We start from the raw sequence: 19,003 nt of genomic DNA, 5'->3' as shown, positions 1-19,003 counted from the left end.
ACCTCCGGCTAGACTGAGCTCAGGGAGGACAGTACTCATGGAGAAGTACTATCTGAGCAAGCCCTGGGAATAAGCAAACTAAATCTACTGCACTCTCAAAATAACAAACTCGAGTCGATTCTGACCCACAGCAACCCGACAGGGCAGGGTAGAACTGCCCCTGTGAATTTCCAGGACTGTAACTTCATGGGAGTAGGAAGCCTCATCTTTCTTCTGTGGAGTAGCTGGTGGCTTAGAACTGCTGACTTCATAGTTAGCAGCCCAACATGTAACCACTATACCACCAGGGCCCCTTACTGCACTCTCATCTATTCCAATTCTCTGCAATCCTTCAGGAAAGTAGAACTTTTCCATGTGGTTTCAGAGACTATCAGTCTTAAGAGTTAGCAGTTTCACTTGAGTCAAAAACTTAATCTTCTGCACAGCCAGGCTTCTTAGCCTTGGAATAGTAGAAAGGTAAACACAAGTAGGAAGACCTGTTCCACTCCCTTCCCCCACACCAACCTAGCTGCACTACCTATCTCAAGTTTAATCCCTCCACCCCAGTGACTATAATTTATGGCCGATCAAAGTGCCTAAGAGGTACAACGTCTTGAGTATTTAGTCCTTTGTCTTCCAGTAAAATATGGGCAGATCCAAAGCCACCCCTCCTTCCATACATGGTTCCAAGCTGAGAGTGAAGTCAATTGCTGGAGTTTAAACCTCAGCTTTTCCACTTACTGGCTGGACCGTCACCTTGAGTGAGACATCGGACCATCTGGGTCTGTTCTCTCACCTATAAAATAGCGGTAATAATAGCGCCTACTTCGAACGATGGCTCGACAAGTCAATGTGTTCATTCAGGTAATGGCAAGTAAAACTCAGCCTTGTAATCATCACGCAAGGAGCAACGAGCATCCTTTTCCTCCTTCTTATCATTATCTTCTAGTTGTTTCTTCTGCCTTCAGTCCTCCTGCTGTCTGCCCGCTGTGCCTAAGGAATGTACTTTTGAACTTTGGATGGCTGCTCTTAACTCTTCCTTGGAAGGAGAGTTAATCTATACAAAGACACCAGGTAGTGGCTATTGTTTTTGTTAGTTGCCATCGAATGGACTTGGATGCCTGGGGACCTCATAGAGAGCAGGAGGAAATGTTGCCAGGTTCTGTGTCATCGTCACAAATTCAAGTTCATTGTTGTGGTCACAGTCTATGTTAGTGTCTTCCAAGATTGTATCAAATAATATTCTGTTACAATCCATAGGGTTTTCATTGGCTGCTTTCCTGAGGCAAATGACCAGACTTTCTTCCTAGGAATCTGCCCACCAGTACGTTAACCTTATGGTATTTAGAATATCAGTGGCATCGCTTCTAGACTCATGGCAACATGCCAGCCACCACATTACAGTAAGGTGACAGAGAGTTGGTGAGGCAGTGAGTAGTGTGCTTTGTGCCCTGTATACCCTAAGGGACAGGTATGCCTGGGCACTGCTCTTCATTCCATTACAATAAACATGTGTTCTCATGTATTTCTTCCCCAAAGACTGTGAACTTCTGGCAAGAGTTAGTTACATTTCTCATAGGATGCACCACAGAGCACAAATCCCACGAGAAGCTCTCTAAGAGTGGGGCAAGTCTTCTGTCGCAGGCTGCACAGAAAACACCCTCCCATCAATGAGCAAAGCAGAAGACAAAGATGGTGCTTCCTCTTATGCAACCCAGTATGCGTTGACTAAATTCTGACCAGGATAACTGGCATGCAGCCCACCTTGGGAACCATCGTGAACAGACCTGAAGTGTTTTCACGCAACTGTGTTTATGGATAATGTTTGCATTCTCATAGTCATGAGAAAATCATCAATAAATTGAACAAAATTGGTTGGAACTCTTGGGGAAAATACATTTTCTTGATAAGCCCCAGCGTTTCCATTGTTAAAAGGAAGAATTACACTGACGAGCTTCTAAGAGCTTTTCTATGTTCTGTTATTGGCCAGTCTTTCTTTTTAACCATTTTATTAGGGGCTCATACAACTCTTTATTTTTTTAACATTTTATTAGGGACTCATACAACTCTTATCACAATCCATACATACATCAATTGTGTAAAGCACATGCGTACATTCTTTTTTTTTTTTTCACAAGAGAAAAGCTTGTAGTTAGTTCAGGGATCGTTTGCTGGCCCTTAGGAGCGTTTTCCAGTCCAGTCTGTTGGGGCACCACGCCCTGGCCCCAAAGTCCACTTTCAGCATTCCCTGGGGACCTTGCCACTCCATTCCCTTGCTGTTCCGCTGCACTCCCCCAGTGATTTGCCTCGGTGTGGTGGGATCAGATCAGGTGCTATTCCCACACTGTGTCTCCGGTGCTGTCCCCTGTATTGCCCTTAGTCACTGAGGGGCATCATGTCTCATAGTAGGGCCAGCCATGTTGTTCTCTCTGTGGACTGGCTGCTCTACTCAGGAACATCATCATCACGGCCTGGCATGCGTACATTCTTTGCCCTCATCATTTTCAAAGCATTTGCTCTCCACTTAAGCCCTTTGCATCAGGTCCTCCTTTTTTCCCCCTCCCTCCCCACTCCTCCCACTTTCATGAGCCCTTGATAATTTATAAATTATTATTTTGTCATATCTTGCCCTGTCCAACGTCCCCCTTCACCCCTTTTCTATTGTCCATCCCCCAGGGAGGAGGTCACATGTAGATCCTTGTAATCGGTTCCCTCTTTCCAACCCACTCACCCTCTACCCTCCCAGGATCGCTCCTCACACCCCTGGTCCTGAATGTATCATCCTCCCTGGATTCCCTGTACCTCCAGCTCCTATCTGTACCAGTGTACATCCTCTGCTCTATCCAGACTTGCAAGGTAGAATTTGGATCATGATAGTTAGGGAGGAGAAAGCATTTAGGAACTGGAGGAAAGCTGTATTCTTCATCGGTGCTACATTGCACCGTGACTGACTCATCTCCTTCCCTATACCCCTCTGCAAAGGGATCTCCAGTGGCCGACAAATGGACTTTGGGTCTCCACTCTGCACTTCACCCTTCATTCACTATGGTAAGACTTTTTTGTTCTGATGATGCCTTATACCTGATCCCTTCGACACCTCGTGATCATACAGGCTGGTGTGCTTCTTCCATGTGGGCTTTGTTGCTTCTGAGCTAGATGGCCACTGCTTACCTTCAAGCCTTTAAGACCCAGACGCTATATCTTTTGATAGCCGGACACCATCAGGTTTCTTCACCACATTTGCTTTGCACCCATTTGTCTTCAGTGATTGTATTGGGGAGTATTGGCCTGCCTTTCATTAGATTCATTTCTATTTGGCTTCTGTGTAATCATGGTTGAATCCTGTTGCTTTATTCAAGATGGAGACAAAAGCAAAGCTCATGAGCAGAAGATCATCAACACTGACATGTAATGCACATCAGCCACGAGCGGAGTGTTTCGGGGATTGCTGCATACAGTCACAAATCTAGATAAATTTTTGCTGCTGCAGTTGTTCATTACCATCAGGTCAATTCCAACTCCTGGTGACCCTAAGTGTCCGAAGTATAAGAATTCCAGGGGTCTTAAAGTCTGTGATTTTTCAGAAAGAGGTGACCAAACATTTTTCCAAAGTAACTCTAGGTGGATCCAAACCATCAATATCTTAGCTAGTGGTTGAGCACTTAATACCCAGGGACTCCTACTAGACAAGAACACATTTTCAATTTATTCTAATTTTACTGAAAAGACATTGAGGCACATCGAAAAGAAGCCATTGCTTAAGTAACTGCCCAATTGGTAGAGTTGTGACTTCATTCCACATCATTTGACTTCAAACTCCATGCTGCTTCCAGACTGGCATGGGGTGTCTGACTGACTCAGACTGAAGCCCACTGATACTTGTTTAATATACAAATGAACAAAGGTCAAGAGCCCTAAAGATGTATTTGATCTCCTCCAGTTGATTCAACATGTTGGCCAATGTGATATTCCTTCCACTTTTCTTTTGGCTTCAACGTTCATGAAAGAATGCAAAAAAAATAGGAATATGCTATGCACTTATTTTTATCTGTTATCATTTTTAAATCATTAATTATAGCTCTCCCAAGCTTACAAAGCACTTACATATCCATTATCAGAGACAGTCTTCAAGCAGCCTCCTGAGACACGGGAAGAAAAATTACAGGGTTCATTTTATAATTCAGGAAACTGAGGCTCCAAGAGGTGAAAACATTTGCCAAGATCCCACATCAACAAAAAAAAATGGGCACTTTAGGTTTGAGCCTGGTCTTTGGATCCCAGAGATTATGTACTCAGGACCTCAAAATCATCCTAGACATTTAATCCTCAAACTCAATTTAGATTCAAGATGGAGCGTGGGCCAAGCTAGTGAAGACATAGCTGTGAACTCAGAAAGAAATTGGCATAAGACATTCTGGAATGAGGAAAAGAAATCCCATTCTCTTCCTTGATGTTGACGGACAGAAAGGGCACATGGGGTTTTAAGGAGCGCTTTTTTTTGTTTTTTTGCATCTGTTCTATGGTTGCCTCTTTCTCTCTAAACTTCTTCCTCTTTTGTCCACTGACCAATCACCATTTAGCATGAATGAGACAGTTCATGCCTTTACCCCAAAAACCATTCAATGCATGCCGACAGTATTCTAGGTCACTAGATTAAGCCCTAGAGATCCTGAGGGTGAAATGTAACTGACTTTAGCTCAGAAAGACTTGCAGACATGATATGTTGGATAGGAGTCTCAATGTACAGGCAGGAACTCTCTAAAGGGGGCATATAAAGGCTGGAATATTCCAGGCAGAAGGAATAATATCTTCAGAGATTTGAAATGTTTCATGGCATGATGACCAGTGCTGAAGTGTCAAGAACTGAGGCAAGTTCTACTCAAGCCCTCCTTCAATGCAAGAACACTTTGTCCGAAATACCTGGCATTCGGTGATGCTCACCTTCCCTACATGATGACTGAAGTCAAAATGGATGCATAAGCAAATGTGGCAAAGAAAGCTGATGGTGCCTGGCTATTAGAAGATATCGTGTCTGGGGTCTTAAAGGCTTGAAGTTAAACAGGTGGCCATTTAGCATGGAAGTAACAAAGCTGGTCAATAAAGTCCAACAACAAAGCTGATATGGAAAAAGCTCACCAGCCTGTGTGATCACAAGGCATCAGCAGGAACAGATATCAGGCATCAGAAGACCAAAAATAATCATATTGATGCGAATGATGGGAGTTAGAGTGGAGACCCAACCCATCTGCAGACAATTGGACATCCCCTCACAGAAGGGTCACAATGAAGGGACAAGTCAGCCAGGGTGCAGTATAGCATGGATGAAACCCACAACATTCCTCTAGTTCTTTAATGTTTCCTCCCCCCGCCCCCACTATCATGACCCAGTTCTACCTTACAAATCCACCTACTGAAGCATGTACCCTGGTACAGATAAGAGCTCTTACACACAGAATCCAGGGCAGATAACCCCTCAGGAACAATAATGGGTGTAGCAATAACATGAGGGGAGAGGGGGTTTTCAGAAGGAGAAAGGGGGAACTAATCACATTGATCGACGTATAACTTTCCCCCACCCCAAGGGGGATGAACAATAGAAATGTGGATAAAGGGACAGCAGATGGTGTAGGATATGAAAATAATAATTTATCATTTATCAAGGGTTCATGAGCGTGGGAGGATGGGGGGCGGGAGGGAAGAAGAAAGAGGAGCTGACACCAAAGACTCAAGTAGCGAAAAATGCTCTTAAAATGATGATGGCAACATATTTACAAATGTGCTTGACACAGCAGATGTATGCATGGATTGTGCTGAGTGTTGTTAGAGCCCCCAATGAAATGATTTATTAAATACATAAATCACTGAGACTTTATTTATTAAATACATAAAGGCATGACCAGCTCTGGATGGTTATGTTCAGCTGAAGGCACTGGGACTTGATGTAGGTTCAAAACCGTTTTCCTTGTGCATTTTAGGATCATTTTGAATCCCAAACCTCCCTAAGGGCTCTGAAACTACGTCGGAAATTCTCCTTGAAATTAGAAAAGAAGCCAAGGAAAAAGGAAGAGGGGGCAGAAGCTGACTCCCCACAGCTTAAATCAAAAGGGCAGCATTCTGTGGAAGGTGTCAACAGGACTACCAGAAGTCCCCATCCCTTGCCCAGGGTAGGACCTAAGGAAGTTGGTACTCGGGATCGATTCTCAATCCCCACCTTGGTACGCCTAAATATAGAAAAGGAACATGGAATGAATGATCGTCTTGGTGGCCTTGCAAACAAAGTCAGTCTCCCCGTCTGAAAAACGGAGCGAATGGGAGTGGACAGAGCCTCCCTGGGCCCTCTCATCCCCTGGAGCATGAGGGAGTGGTTAAGCTGGCTGTTATGCCCAAGCCCAGCACAGGGAGGCAGTGTGGGCCCATGGTCCGCCTCGGCAGCTGCCCAGCACACCTAAAACGGACCCAGATAACGAAAGTGGAAAGAGAGGAATTTTTTTCTGCATCAGATGTATTTCATTTTGCTTTGAATCTAAGAGGTGTTAACCCAGAAAGGACCCCTACCCAGTAGAATTACACAATAGTTCTCAGCCGCTCCACATTCCTCCCGCAGCAGATCCTTGGCCTGGCACTTAATCCTCCGTGCCACCTGGTCTGGCTCCTTCTCTCTGTTTTCTCCTTGCTTTTAGTCACACATAGGATCCTTAGATCAACTTCTTTCTTCTTCCGGGCCTTTGTAGTCCCTGCGTTCACACTGTTCACCACCTGGAGAAGCATCTTCCCCAAACCTGGGCCCATTACTGATCTAATTTAAATGTCACTAGCACCATGAAGCCATTCAATCCTGACTACTTGCCTGCAGACAAAAATCCTATTTCACTCTGATAAGTGCTTCCCAGACCATTGGCTGACCCTCTCCACCCACCTGCCACAAGCTGCCTTGTGGGGCGGTCATTTGTATACAGGGAAAAGAGACCCCATCTGAATGTTTTCGCAGCGTATCCTCAATACCAAAGGAACCTTCAGTGCATTCTTGATCGTTTGATGAATGTGGAAAACTGAGACTAACTGTAGTCTGAGGAATTTAAGATCTTTTCCAGGTGATCTACAGTACTCCAATCTAGTGAAGCCCCGAGAAGTAGATCAATTGGAGGCTAGTTAACTAAATTATGGGATACGAGTCAAAAAGTACCGCTACCAAAAAAATCATAGCTCCTTTATTTAAATTTTTTATCACAATGTGAAACCATTCTTTCTTGACATATCCTCCACTTAGGTCTATGTACTTCTGAAGACAGTGTTTGCATCTCTTTTAACCTTTCCTCAAAAACCTCTGGGCTCTTTCATGTACAGCACATCCTAATGGTAATTGTAGCGTCCTCAGAAACTCAAACTGTGTTCTCTTCCATTTGGGAAACAGAAAGCGGTCCAAAGGAGCAGAATCCGAGCTGAAAGGTGGATGAGGTGACGTTTCCCTATGAAATTCTCATGAAAGCCCTTGCTGCCCTCAAAGAAGGAGCAGAGGCATTGTGATGGGAGAAAAAAATGTCTCCGCACTAATATCTTAACCTCTTTCTCACCAACGAAAATTTCAAGTTTCTTAAAGCTTCTTCTTAATCAGCTTCCATGATTGTTCTGTATCTTTCAAAAAAAATCATGATTTTTCCCTTTGGAAATCCAAAACCAGACGCCATCACCTCCTGCGCTGACCTCTCCGTATTCAAGGCATCTTTGCAGTCTTCCCCACCTTCCTTAAAGCACATGATCTCTGCAAATGGTTGCTTGGTGGGAGGCGATGTGCCCATAAACATTTTGCAAAGCTGCAGTGGGTTGGGATGGCATCCACTTGAGTTTTGGTAAAAACTTTATATTCACCCTGATCTCAAAATTATTTTTTCCCATGGCACAAAATGTAGCCTTTTAATTTAAAATACCCTCAGAAGAAGAGCCGTGGTGGCCTAGTGGTTCCATTTGGGGCTGCTAACCTAAGATCAACAGTTCGAAACCATCAGCTGCTCCAAGAGGGAAAGGCGGGGCTTTCTGCTCTCGTAGAATTAACATCTTGTAATAGGGGCAGTTCCATCCTGTCCTTTAGGGTCACTCTGAGTCAGCATCAACTCAATGGCAGTGAGGGCTTTTTGTTTATTCGTCTTTGTTTCTGTTTTGAGAAGAATAGTGACCTTCTGAGAAAGCCTGTCTACAACCATGCACTACTTTCAGAGACATGCCTTGAACCATTTTGTTCAGAATAAATACATGCATTTATTAACTAGAATCCTAGTATGGATACTTTTTTTTACTTAATATTCTAACTCTACTACAGAAAACTACATAGCTTTTTAAAAGAATGAGGATTGTCTATATGTATTAGTATGAAAATGCATCCAAGATACAAAGGTGAAATTATGCCCAAAATACAAAATTAAGAAAGAATGACATAAAAGGCAAGTTTCAGAACAGCACCATGGTATGGCCCCATTGATTTAGAAAATAAAAACAAAACAAAAAAACCTCTATACACATATAATTATTCATATACAAGAAAACGATGGAGGAATGTACAAGAAATACTAACACCAATTAACTCAGAGAAAGTAATTGGGTGGGAGGAATGTTTTTTTTTTTCAATTTAAATGCACGATAATTTTCTATTTTACTACTGATCCATTCTCTCAATCGATCTTTTTAAGGTTTTGTGGTAGGCCCTGGGTTTTGCTCGGTGCCATGGATAAAATTCCAACTCACAGTGGCATTCTGTGTGCAATAGAACGAAACACTGCCGGTCCTGGGCCATCCGCAGAATCCTCGCTATGTTTGAGCCCCTTGCTGCGACCATCTATCGATCCATCTAGCTGAGGGCCTTTCTCTTTTTGATGCTCCTCAATTTCACCAACCATGACGTCCTTCTCCAGGGTAAGACTCTACAGAGCCAAGCTAAGAGTGTGTGCTACAAATCCAAGAACTGAATGGGAACATCAAATGGCAACACAATCCTGGGAGAGGTTGGAGATTCTAAACTAGCCAGAAGAGAGAAACATTGCTTAGACCTCAGACACTCAATTCAAACCAAAGAAAGGCCAATCTTAGGAATTAGGTTTACACCTTGGGCTACATTCTACAATGAAATACATCCACCCTGACAAAGAATAAAATCAAGGCTGACAGAGTCGGGGATCCATAAGTAATGTAAATATCTGATTACATCATCATCCAATAAAAGAAAAGGACATAATACAGGCTCTGTACAACATATCATCCAGAAGGTCATAAAGCAATTTAAAAATATTACTGCATATATGGGGAACAATAGGAATTTATGGCATATATAATCAAGGGAGGGGAACCAATTGAAACACACCTCAAGTTGACACAGTTGAAACAGCAGACAAGCACCCTGAAATAGCTATTATAAAACTTTCCAAGAACTTACAGGGACAGATAGTCATAATGAATGAAAAACTGGGGAATCGTTGTAGAATAGAAACTATTGTTTTAAAAGTAGACAGAAAAGTACAGTGCGGATACCTGAATTGAAAATTCACTGCATGGCTTCCGTAGCTCATTATAACAGGCCGCGGAAGAAAGGTTTAGCAAGCAGAAAAAACTGTTTTTAAAACATAGATATACAGAACCTCCGTGACCTGTTGACGATATCAATCAGATTGACAGAAACTATGAGTCAAAAAGCATTGCTACAAAATTAGAGGAAAACGTCATTAAAGAAAGACACCAAACTTTGAAGTGATTGCTTCTTGACATATTCTCGGCTTAGTTCAATAGCTGAAGGCAGTGTTTCAATCTCTCTCCCCTTTCGTCAAAGAATCCTGCACTCATCAGTTCACGCTGTAGCAAATGGCAGTCTCAGTCACCTCCAGGGACATCAATTGCATTCCTTTAAAAAGTTCTCTGAGTTTGAGGAACAAAAAGACATCTGCAGCAATGAGAACAGAGCTATCTAGTGAGTGGCATAGATTTTCCCCACAAAATTATCATTAGACAGCCCTTGTTACACTATTAAAATGAGCAGATGCATGGTGATGGAAAAAAATACTCTCGGGCACTTTTTCTAGACTTTTTCTCACCAGTATAGTTAATTTCCTTAAAACTACAAGACCCCCCATTATTACCCTGTGTCCTTGGAGAAATCATGAAGATTACTCCTTTGGGATCCCAAAAATCAAGTGGCCATAACTTTCCAAGCTGACTTCTCTGCTTTGAAATTAACTTGTCCAACACATCCCCTCAGAGGCCACTGTTGATTGGTCCCTGTGATCGTTACATAATTTCATGTCAACTTGATAAATAAGTATAGGGGTGGAATCCAGTCTGACAATCAAGTCACACCCTGATAATGTCTCCTTGTGGACATGGCCTTCTCATAAGGATTCTAGGAACTTCCTCTCTTCCGACGTGGAGGTCTCTGGGCTTTGACTTGCTGTTGAGGAGCCACACTCAGAGAGCTGGAGGAGCCACCTGGAGACCCACACCAGCGATGAGATGCTTCTACCGGCATTGGATCCACAAGACTTTCTGCCCACCAGTCTGTGATATTCCTGCATTTGGCATCATTGCATGTGCTACGTGGACTAGTAGTGGGCATGTGGGCTAATATCAAACTTATGGACTTAATCTGAACCGGGCTGGGAATTTTCTCAATATACAATTCTCTTTGAATACAAAGCTCTTTCTTTGCACACATGAGAGTCAATGGACTTGTTTCTCTAGTCAACCCTGACTTACACATCCCCCTTTGTTGAAGACACTCAGATGCATTGTTCAGGGCACTTTCCTGTGGCCATCTTCTAATTACCGAGACATGTTAGACATATTTTGTTAGGAACAGACCTGTACACGTATGAACTGGAAGCCTCATAGCCATGCTTTGTTTACTTACCCTCATCAGTGGAGGGCTGGAAAGAAATAAGAGGGGAACTCTTCAAAAAGAAATAAGTTTGAAGAGATCGTGAACAATGTTGTCCCTGATCCGATCTTTTAAAACTCAACTTTGGATGTAAGTAGTTCTGCAAACCCCAAACAAGATCTATACAAAAGGAATCATACTCACACATATCACAGTCACACTGCTGAAAAACAAAGATAAAAATAAAATCTTAAAAGAAGCCAAAGGCAGGGTGGTGTGGGTGGTGGAGGAACAACAATACCAGTGTCCGTTGACTGCTCAGAATAAACAGTAGAAGCAAGAAGACAATGGAAAAACAACTTAACATGCAGAAAATTTTTATGTGCAGCCCAGAATGTATGTCTAGTAGAACTATCCTTCAAAAGTGAGAATAAAATTAAGTTATTTTTAGATAAGCAGGATGTGAGAAAATTGACAGCAGCCTTGCACTAGAAGAAATGCTGAAGAAAGTTCTTCAGGCTGAAGAGAAATGACACCAGACAGAAATGTGGATCTACAAGGGAGAAAAAAAATGTTATTATGAGGTAAATTACATATTTAAATGTGGTATCCGTACCAATAAGCATAAAAGATGGATTGAGGTGAGTGGTACTGCCAAAAGGTTCTTCTTTTTACATGAAGCCATGCAATATGAATTCAAGGTTGTTATTGCTGTTGCTGCTACTGCTGCTGCTGCTGCTGCTGTTGGTTGGTCCAGTTGGTTCCGACTCATAGCAACCCTATACACAACAGAATGAGACCCTGCCTGGCTCAACACCATCCCCACCACTGTTATCTTTGAGCCCATTTTTACAGCCATTGTGTTCATCCATCTTGTCGAGGGTCTTGCTCATTGCTGCTGACCCTCTTTTTTTCCCAGCATACTGTCCTTCTCTAGGGATTGGTCTCTCCTGATAACATGTCCCAAAGTCCATGAGATGGATTCTCACCATGCTCTAGTCTAAAGGGCATTCGCACTTCCTCCAAGTCATCAGAGAACCACAAACTGACAGACCGTGGGGACTCATGCAAGTAGGCTTGAAAAATTAAGGTTGCATAATGTATTGCCTAAAGCAATATTAACAAAAAGACTGTTATCATTTTCTTTAAAAGCCAATAGAGTAATTAGAATGGACTGCAAAAAAATATTTGATTAACGCAAAAGGAGGTGTGAAAGGAAGAAGAGAAGGAGAGAAAAAAACAGATGGAACAAATAGAAAACAAACAGCAAATAAGGGATTTTGATCCAACCATAGCAATAGCTACTCTAAATGTAATTGTACGATGCTCTCCGATTAGACAGGAGGTAAGATGCAGTACCGTAGAATGAGAGGGTGAGAAAATCCTCTATCCAAAACATAAGAATAAAATTGAAGGCAAATTTGTCCTTTCTAGGACTCTGGAAATCAGCCAAAAACATGCAACAAATGGAGAAATTTTTATTTAGAAAAGCTATTAGCCTGTGTAAGAACAATGGGAGGTTGTGGCATTTTTTCTTAGAACTTCTTTCCCCCTCACTTTAGCTCCATCAGGATGTAGTTCCAGAAGATTAGGGCTACCTATAAAACTACCAGCAGAAGGAACTCACTGTGTTTGAAATAGACCCAAACCAAATCCATTGACAAATCGGACTCATCAAACCCTACTGGACAAATTAGAACTGCCCCCTTAGAATGAGTTATCAATGCTTTAATCTTTACAGAAACCAACTGCCATTGTACAGAAGCAGTCGCAGAGTGGCTGCTGGGTTTGGACAGTGGGCTCTTTCCTTACAAGCCAAGCACACTATGGCACTACCGGGGCTCCTCTTTGTTTAGAATTAAAGGGGTTAGGGGCCGGGGGAGTATGTCAGTATATTTGTCAGTAAAATTAGCTACTTTAGTGACAAGCATATGGAAAACCAGTGGCTTTACTAGCCTGAAGTGGAAGCCCCCATTGGACCACTGGTTCTTACTCTTATGCTAACTCTTGAGATGGTGCAATGGACACTAGTACTCTTTGGGTCCGTGACTCTGTGTATTCTTTCTATCTTTTGTGGATGCTTCTTGCGTTATTCAATATTTTGCCCTATTAGAATCTTTCAACACACTATGAAGAAGGAATTGGCTCTCCACTTTGGAGGTTAGTCACTGAAACCTTATGCATAACATGAACACATTACCGGATACTCAAGGTCAAATAAATAGAGGCAGAAAATTGTCAGAGATAGTGCTAGAAGATGCCTCCCTTGAGTCATAAGACACTTAAACTATGACTGAGGAAGAGCTGCCTTCTCAAAGTAAAGTTGACCATAATGATGTGTATGAAGAAGGCTTTCTGGACCTTTGTTTGCTGGTGGAACATGACACAAAGTGACCAGAAGCAGCTGCAGAAACTTACTACTAATCAGAACTAGTGATGAATGAACGTAGGAAAATTGTAAGTCATAAAAAAAATAAAATGGGATGCAGAGAGATTGATATCTGATGTGTCAGTGAGATGAAATGGAATGGTGTTAACCATTTGAGTCAGAAAATCATGATTTACTATGGTGGGCATGACACAACAAAGAGGAATGGCGTTGCATTCATGGTCAAAAGAGACATTTCAAGATCTATCTTGAAGTACAATGCTGTCTGTGATAGGACAACGGTGATCCACTGTGGTAGTTACATCATTTCAAGTCAACATTATGAATGAGTATAGAGGTGGCATGATGGTGCCTCCTTGTGGGCATGGCCTTCTCATGAGTATTCTTCCCACCTAAAGGTTGGCCATGCTCTCTCTCTCTGCTTCACCTTCCTGTGGAAGAACCACACTCAGAGAGCAGGAGGAGCCATTTGGAGGCCCACGCCCACGCTGAGATGCTTCCACCAACATTGAATCCACAAGACTTTCCACCCATCAGCCTGTGATCTTCCTGCTTTCGGCATCATTGCATGCGTTGCATGAGTCTGAAGAGTTATTTATGAACTCGTCTCGGACACATGGGTTAATATCGGACTTACGGACTTGATCCGGACTGGGCTGCGGTGTTTTCTCAATGTGTAATTGCTCTTTGATATAAAGCCCTTGCTTGCACTCATGAGTGTCCTTGGATTTGTTTCTCTAGTCGACCCGGCCTAACACATCCACATTCAAGGAAATCCAATCAATGCAGCTATTATTCACATTTAAGCACCAACCACTAAAGCTAGTGATGAAGAAACTGAAGAATTCTAGCAACTTCCTCAGTCTGAAATTCATTAAACATGCAATCGAGATGCATTATAACTATTGATTATTGGGATGCAAAAGTGAGAAAACAAAGATGAACGTACGGTAGTTGGAAATGTGGTCTTTGTTTTGAAAATGAAGCTGAAGACCTCATGACAGAACTTTGCAAACGCAACAACGTCTTCATCACAAATACTTCTTTGCAATGGCACAAATAGTCACTGTACACACAAACTTCCCCGGATGGACTACACAGAAATCAAATTGACTACACCTGTGGGAAGAGGTGATGAAAAAACAATATCAGTAGCTAAAACCAGGCCAGGGACTGTCTTCAGGTTACAGCTAAAGAAAATTAAAACAAATCTATGAAAGCCAAAATAAGACTTTGAGTCCATCCACCTTCATGTTGAGAGCACCTCGGGAACAGATTTGATGCACTGAACACTGACAGGAGGCCTAATGAGCTGAGGTCGGACATGGAGAATGTAATTCATGAAGAAAGCGAAAGATCACTGAAAATACAGGAAAGTAAGAAAAGTTCTGAATGGGTGTCAGAAGAGACTCTGAAACTTGCCCTTAATTGTAGAGTAGCTAAAACAAATGGAAGAAATAATGAAGTCTAAGGTCTGAACGGAAAATCTCAAAGAGTAGCTTGAGATGACAAAGTCAAATATCCTCCTGAAATGTACAACCCAAAAAGGAAGGACGCACTCAGCATGTCTTAAACTGGAAGGGTAGTCAATCGCCATGTAGGAGCACAAAAGAACTAGTCAGTTGTGATCGATTGTATTCCAATGGAGGCAGGAGAACTAGTTAGGAATTTAACAAGGAGATCCAGGAAGACAGACGGACATGGAAGGGCATGGTAAAACCTCCACACATCTTTGGCTGACCAGGGAACTGACCACACACATAGGAAAGACACAAAATAGCCTAGTGGAGAGTTTTAAAAAAAAAAAAAAAGCAGGAGAGGACTAAGAAATTGGCTGACCTTTGAATGAACCACTGAAAAAGCACAAAACCCTTCCTGGCTGAAGGTGTGTGGTAGGCAGGATGATGCCCCACCCCATCCAAAGTTGTCTACATCCTAATTCTCAGATCTGATTAATATGTTTTGCTTACAAGGCAAAGGGAACTTTGCAGATGTGTTTATGGGTAGGACCTTGATATAAATTCTCTTGAATTATCCATTAAACAAGTCCTTGAAAGGAGACAGCCCTTCCCAACCACATCAAAAAGAGGTGCACCATGAGAAGGACTTAACCTTCTATAGTTAACTTTGAAGGGTGGAAGTAGGATATCGGCCAAGAAATGAGAAAGGCCTTTAGAAGCTGGAAAAGGCAAGGAAATTGATTTTTCCCTAGAGCCTCTAGAAAGAAATGTGTCTATGCCAACACCTGCCTATTAGCCCAGTTACTGGACTTCTGACTTACTGTAAGATGGTCATTGTGGTGTGCACGTGTGCTTCATTTTATTTGAACCATGATAGCTACGTGGAAGGAGATGTGGTGTGGTAGTGAGTTACGTGTTGTGCTAACCGCAAGATTACAGGTTCCAACTCACCAGCCACTGTCTGAGGGGGGAAATAAGGTTTTTCACTTCTGTAAAGATTTACAACCGAGTACTTTGCCTCTGGGTTGGAAGCTGCTGGTCCTGGGCAGGCTCAAGTGGGACCTGGCCATTGTGATTGATCACGAATTCCTGCCTCTGATTCTGCACCGGCTCACCCTGCCCAGCGACTGGCAGGACTTGGTCAGAAAGCTCGCCCAGACCTTTTTGGCTCAGTGCAACCAACTGATTACACGTTTGCCAAGTATCAGCCATCCACGATTGCCACGGGCAGCGTGGGGGCTGCAGTGTAAGGCCTGGGTGCCACCTCCCTGTCGGCTGATGAGCTCACGGAGATGCTGGCAGGGATCACCAGCACTGAAGTGGACTGCCTGCGGGCCTGTCAGGAGCAGGTTAAAACGGAGCTCAGGGATCCGGCTCCAACTCCAGTCCTGTGCCCAAGGCCCTCCGCGGCTCCAGCCAGGAGCCCAGCCAGACCAGCACACCTACAGATGTCACAGCCCTCAACCTGTAGCCTCGGTGAGGCCCCCTCACGTGGCCACCAGGAGCAGAGGAGGGGACACTACCCCCATCCCCACCTCCTGCCCTGTGAGAATTAGTCAAACCACATATGAAGCCTGAGGGGGCTCCGCTTGTACACCTCACTTCTAGCCTATGAGCCAGGAGCTACCTATCCCTGCACTGTGCACTAAGGGGCTGGGCCAGCCAGCAGTGATTGGGTGGCTGGTCAGGCTCCTCCCCCTTCCTCTAGCTGAACACTTCCTTCCGGACTCTAGCTTGGGGTGATCCGGGCTGCTTGGGTGGTGTATGAGTCCCTAATAAAATGATTTTTAAAACAGAAAAAGTGGAGGAAAGTGGGAAGATGCCATTATATTTTCAATCATTTTTTCTACACTTTAAAAAATCCCCTCAAAAAATCATATCATTGACTGCACACCTCCATGATAGGATCGCTGAAGACAAATGGGTGCATAAGCAAATGTGGTGAAGAAAGCTGATGGTGGCCAGCTATCAAAAGAGATAGTGTCTGGGGTCTTAAAGGCTTGAAGGTGAACAAGCGGCCATCTAGTTCAGAAGCAAAAAAGCCCACATGGAAGAAGGACACCAGCCAGTGCGATCACGAGGTGCCAAAGGGACCAGGTATAAGGCATCATGCAAAAAAAAAAAAAGATATATGTGTGTATATGTATATATATGTGTGTATGTATATATGTGTATATGTATGTGTGTGTGTGTGTGTGTGTGTGTGTATATATATATATATATATATATACCATATTGAATGAAGGGGGAAGTGCAGAGTGGAGACCCAAGGCCCAAGTGTCGGCCAATGGAGATCCCCTCACAGAGGGGTTCAGGAGAGGAGATGGGTCAATTAGGGTGCGAGGTAGTAACGATGAAGAACACAGCTTTCCCCCAGATCCTGGATGCTTCCTCCCCCCAACTACCATGATCCAAATTCTACCTTGCAGGGCTGGATAGGACAGAGGTTGTACACTGGTACATATGAGGGCTGGAGGCACAGGGAATCTAGGGTGGATGATACCTTCAGGACCAAGGGTGTGAGGGGCGATGCTGGGAGAGTGGAGGGCGAGTGGGTTGGAAAGAGGGAACTGATTACAAGGACGCACATGTGACCTCCTTCCTGGGAGAGGGACGGCAGGGAAGGGGGGGAAGGGAGATTCCGGATAGGGCAAGATATGACAAAATAACGATGTATAAATTACCAAGGGCACATGAGGGAGGGGGGAAAGGGGAGGGAGGGGGAAAAAAAAGAGGACCTGATGCAAAGGGCTTAAGTGGAGAGCAAATGCTTTGAGAATGATTGGGGCAGGGAATGTATGGATGTGCTTTATACAATTGATGTATGTATATGTATGGATTGTGATAAGAGTTGTATGAGTCCCTAATAAAATGTAAAAAAAATCCCCTCATATTATACTTAACCCTAAATAATACATTGTTTAATGGTATTTTTAAAAATATTATATGCCATCTATGTAAAAAAAAGAGAAAATGTTTTAAAACCGACTCTGGTAACAATTGCACAATACAGTTTTATGTGCTTGATGGAGTGTTATGATAAATGTAAGAACTTCCAATAAAATAATTTTTTTTAATCCGAGAAACACAAGCGCAACGAGCATTCCTTGCAGAAGTCCGCTTCTCTGAGGCTTTCATGTTCCCAAATGCCAAAATGCCTCCCCATGCCTTCTTAGGGTCTTGACCCCATCTAGGGCTTATTGCATTTGGATTGGCGTCCTTCTGAAGCGGAAATTTCCGACGTTGTGATGGACAGGTCTGAGGGGGCACCACCCAGACAGCTCCCCTCGCCACACTCTGGACAGAAGCATAGACATAGTCCGTGCTCCTAGCTGCTCCTAGAGAAGGACCTTGGCCATGAACAGAGGGGGAAGGGACAACCAATTCCTCCTTCCTTCGCCTTTCCTTCCAGCTTCTCCTGTGATTGAGAGGGGTCAGTGCTGAAGGAAGATGGCATTTTAATTTATTGTTTTGAGTACAATTGTGAGAAGGGTGTGACCCCACCCCCCACCCCACCCCGTCTACCCCACTAGTGATAGTGACCCTGGTGCTGGCTATATTCCTCCCTCTGCTGCTCATCAGTCTTTGTGGCCAAGAAGTTGCTGTCGCCTGGGGTGGGGCCCCGCCCTCCTCTGCCCTTGGCCCCCTGCCTGGAGAGGGAGGGAAGGCCTATGGACACAGGTCTTTTCTGATGGCCACGGGGTGCAGGCTGATAGCCCAGAGCCACCATCAGATCTCAGTAAAGATTCTGGAATAAAGTGGACCCCGATTTCTTGGATCGGATGGTTTTGTGGGTTAGAACAGCCTGTTGTATCCAGGGCGGATGAGCTTAGAAGGGGAGCTGAACCCAGTGAGCAGCCTTTTCTGTAAAAGAGCCAAGGCTGTCTTCTTTCAGGCCCTGTGGGCCCCTCTCTCCGGTCTCTGCCTCACATAGTTGGTTCTGCCCTCACAGGCCATAAGAGTTCCAAGACTTGCATGCAGAATCCCACAGGAAAATCAGGGCTGGGGCCACCGTGCTCAAAAAACAAATCAGTGACTATTTTTGTTTTAACAAAGTGTTGTAGAATCTCTAAATAAATGGTAAAGAAACACACACACAAAGATTTACAACCGTAGAAACCACAGGGGCAAGATCTACCCTGTCCTGTGGGATACCTATGAGTCAGAAGCAACTCCACAGTAGTGACAAGTGTTTTTTAAAACCTACATGGGATGAGGACTGTGTTGGTTTGTGTTTTATTAACTATAAAAGGCTGTGTAGATCATAACAAACTACAGATAACATTGTGAAGCATGGGTATCCAGAACACTTCATTGTGCTCA

General features: G+C 43.6%; 1 pseudogene; it reads left to right on the top strand.

Moving 5' to 3' along the window:
- Nucleotides 1-813: 813 nt before the first annotated feature.
- LOC142444266 (G1/S-specific cyclin-D3 pseudogene) lies at nt 814-16,151 on the top strand (annotated as a pseudogene).
- The last annotated feature ends 2,852 nt before the right edge of the window (nt 16,152-19,003 follow it).

Source organism: Tenrec ecaudatus, chromosome 4 (assembly GCF_050624435.1).
Source record: "Tenrec ecaudatus isolate mTenEca1 chromosome 4, mTenEca1.hap1, whole genome shotgun sequence".
NCBI classification, from domain to species: Eukaryota; Metazoa; Chordata; class Mammalia; order Afrosoricida; family Tenrecidae; genus Tenrec; species Tenrec ecaudatus.
This window is presented reverse-complemented; position numbering and strand designations above follow the sequence as displayed.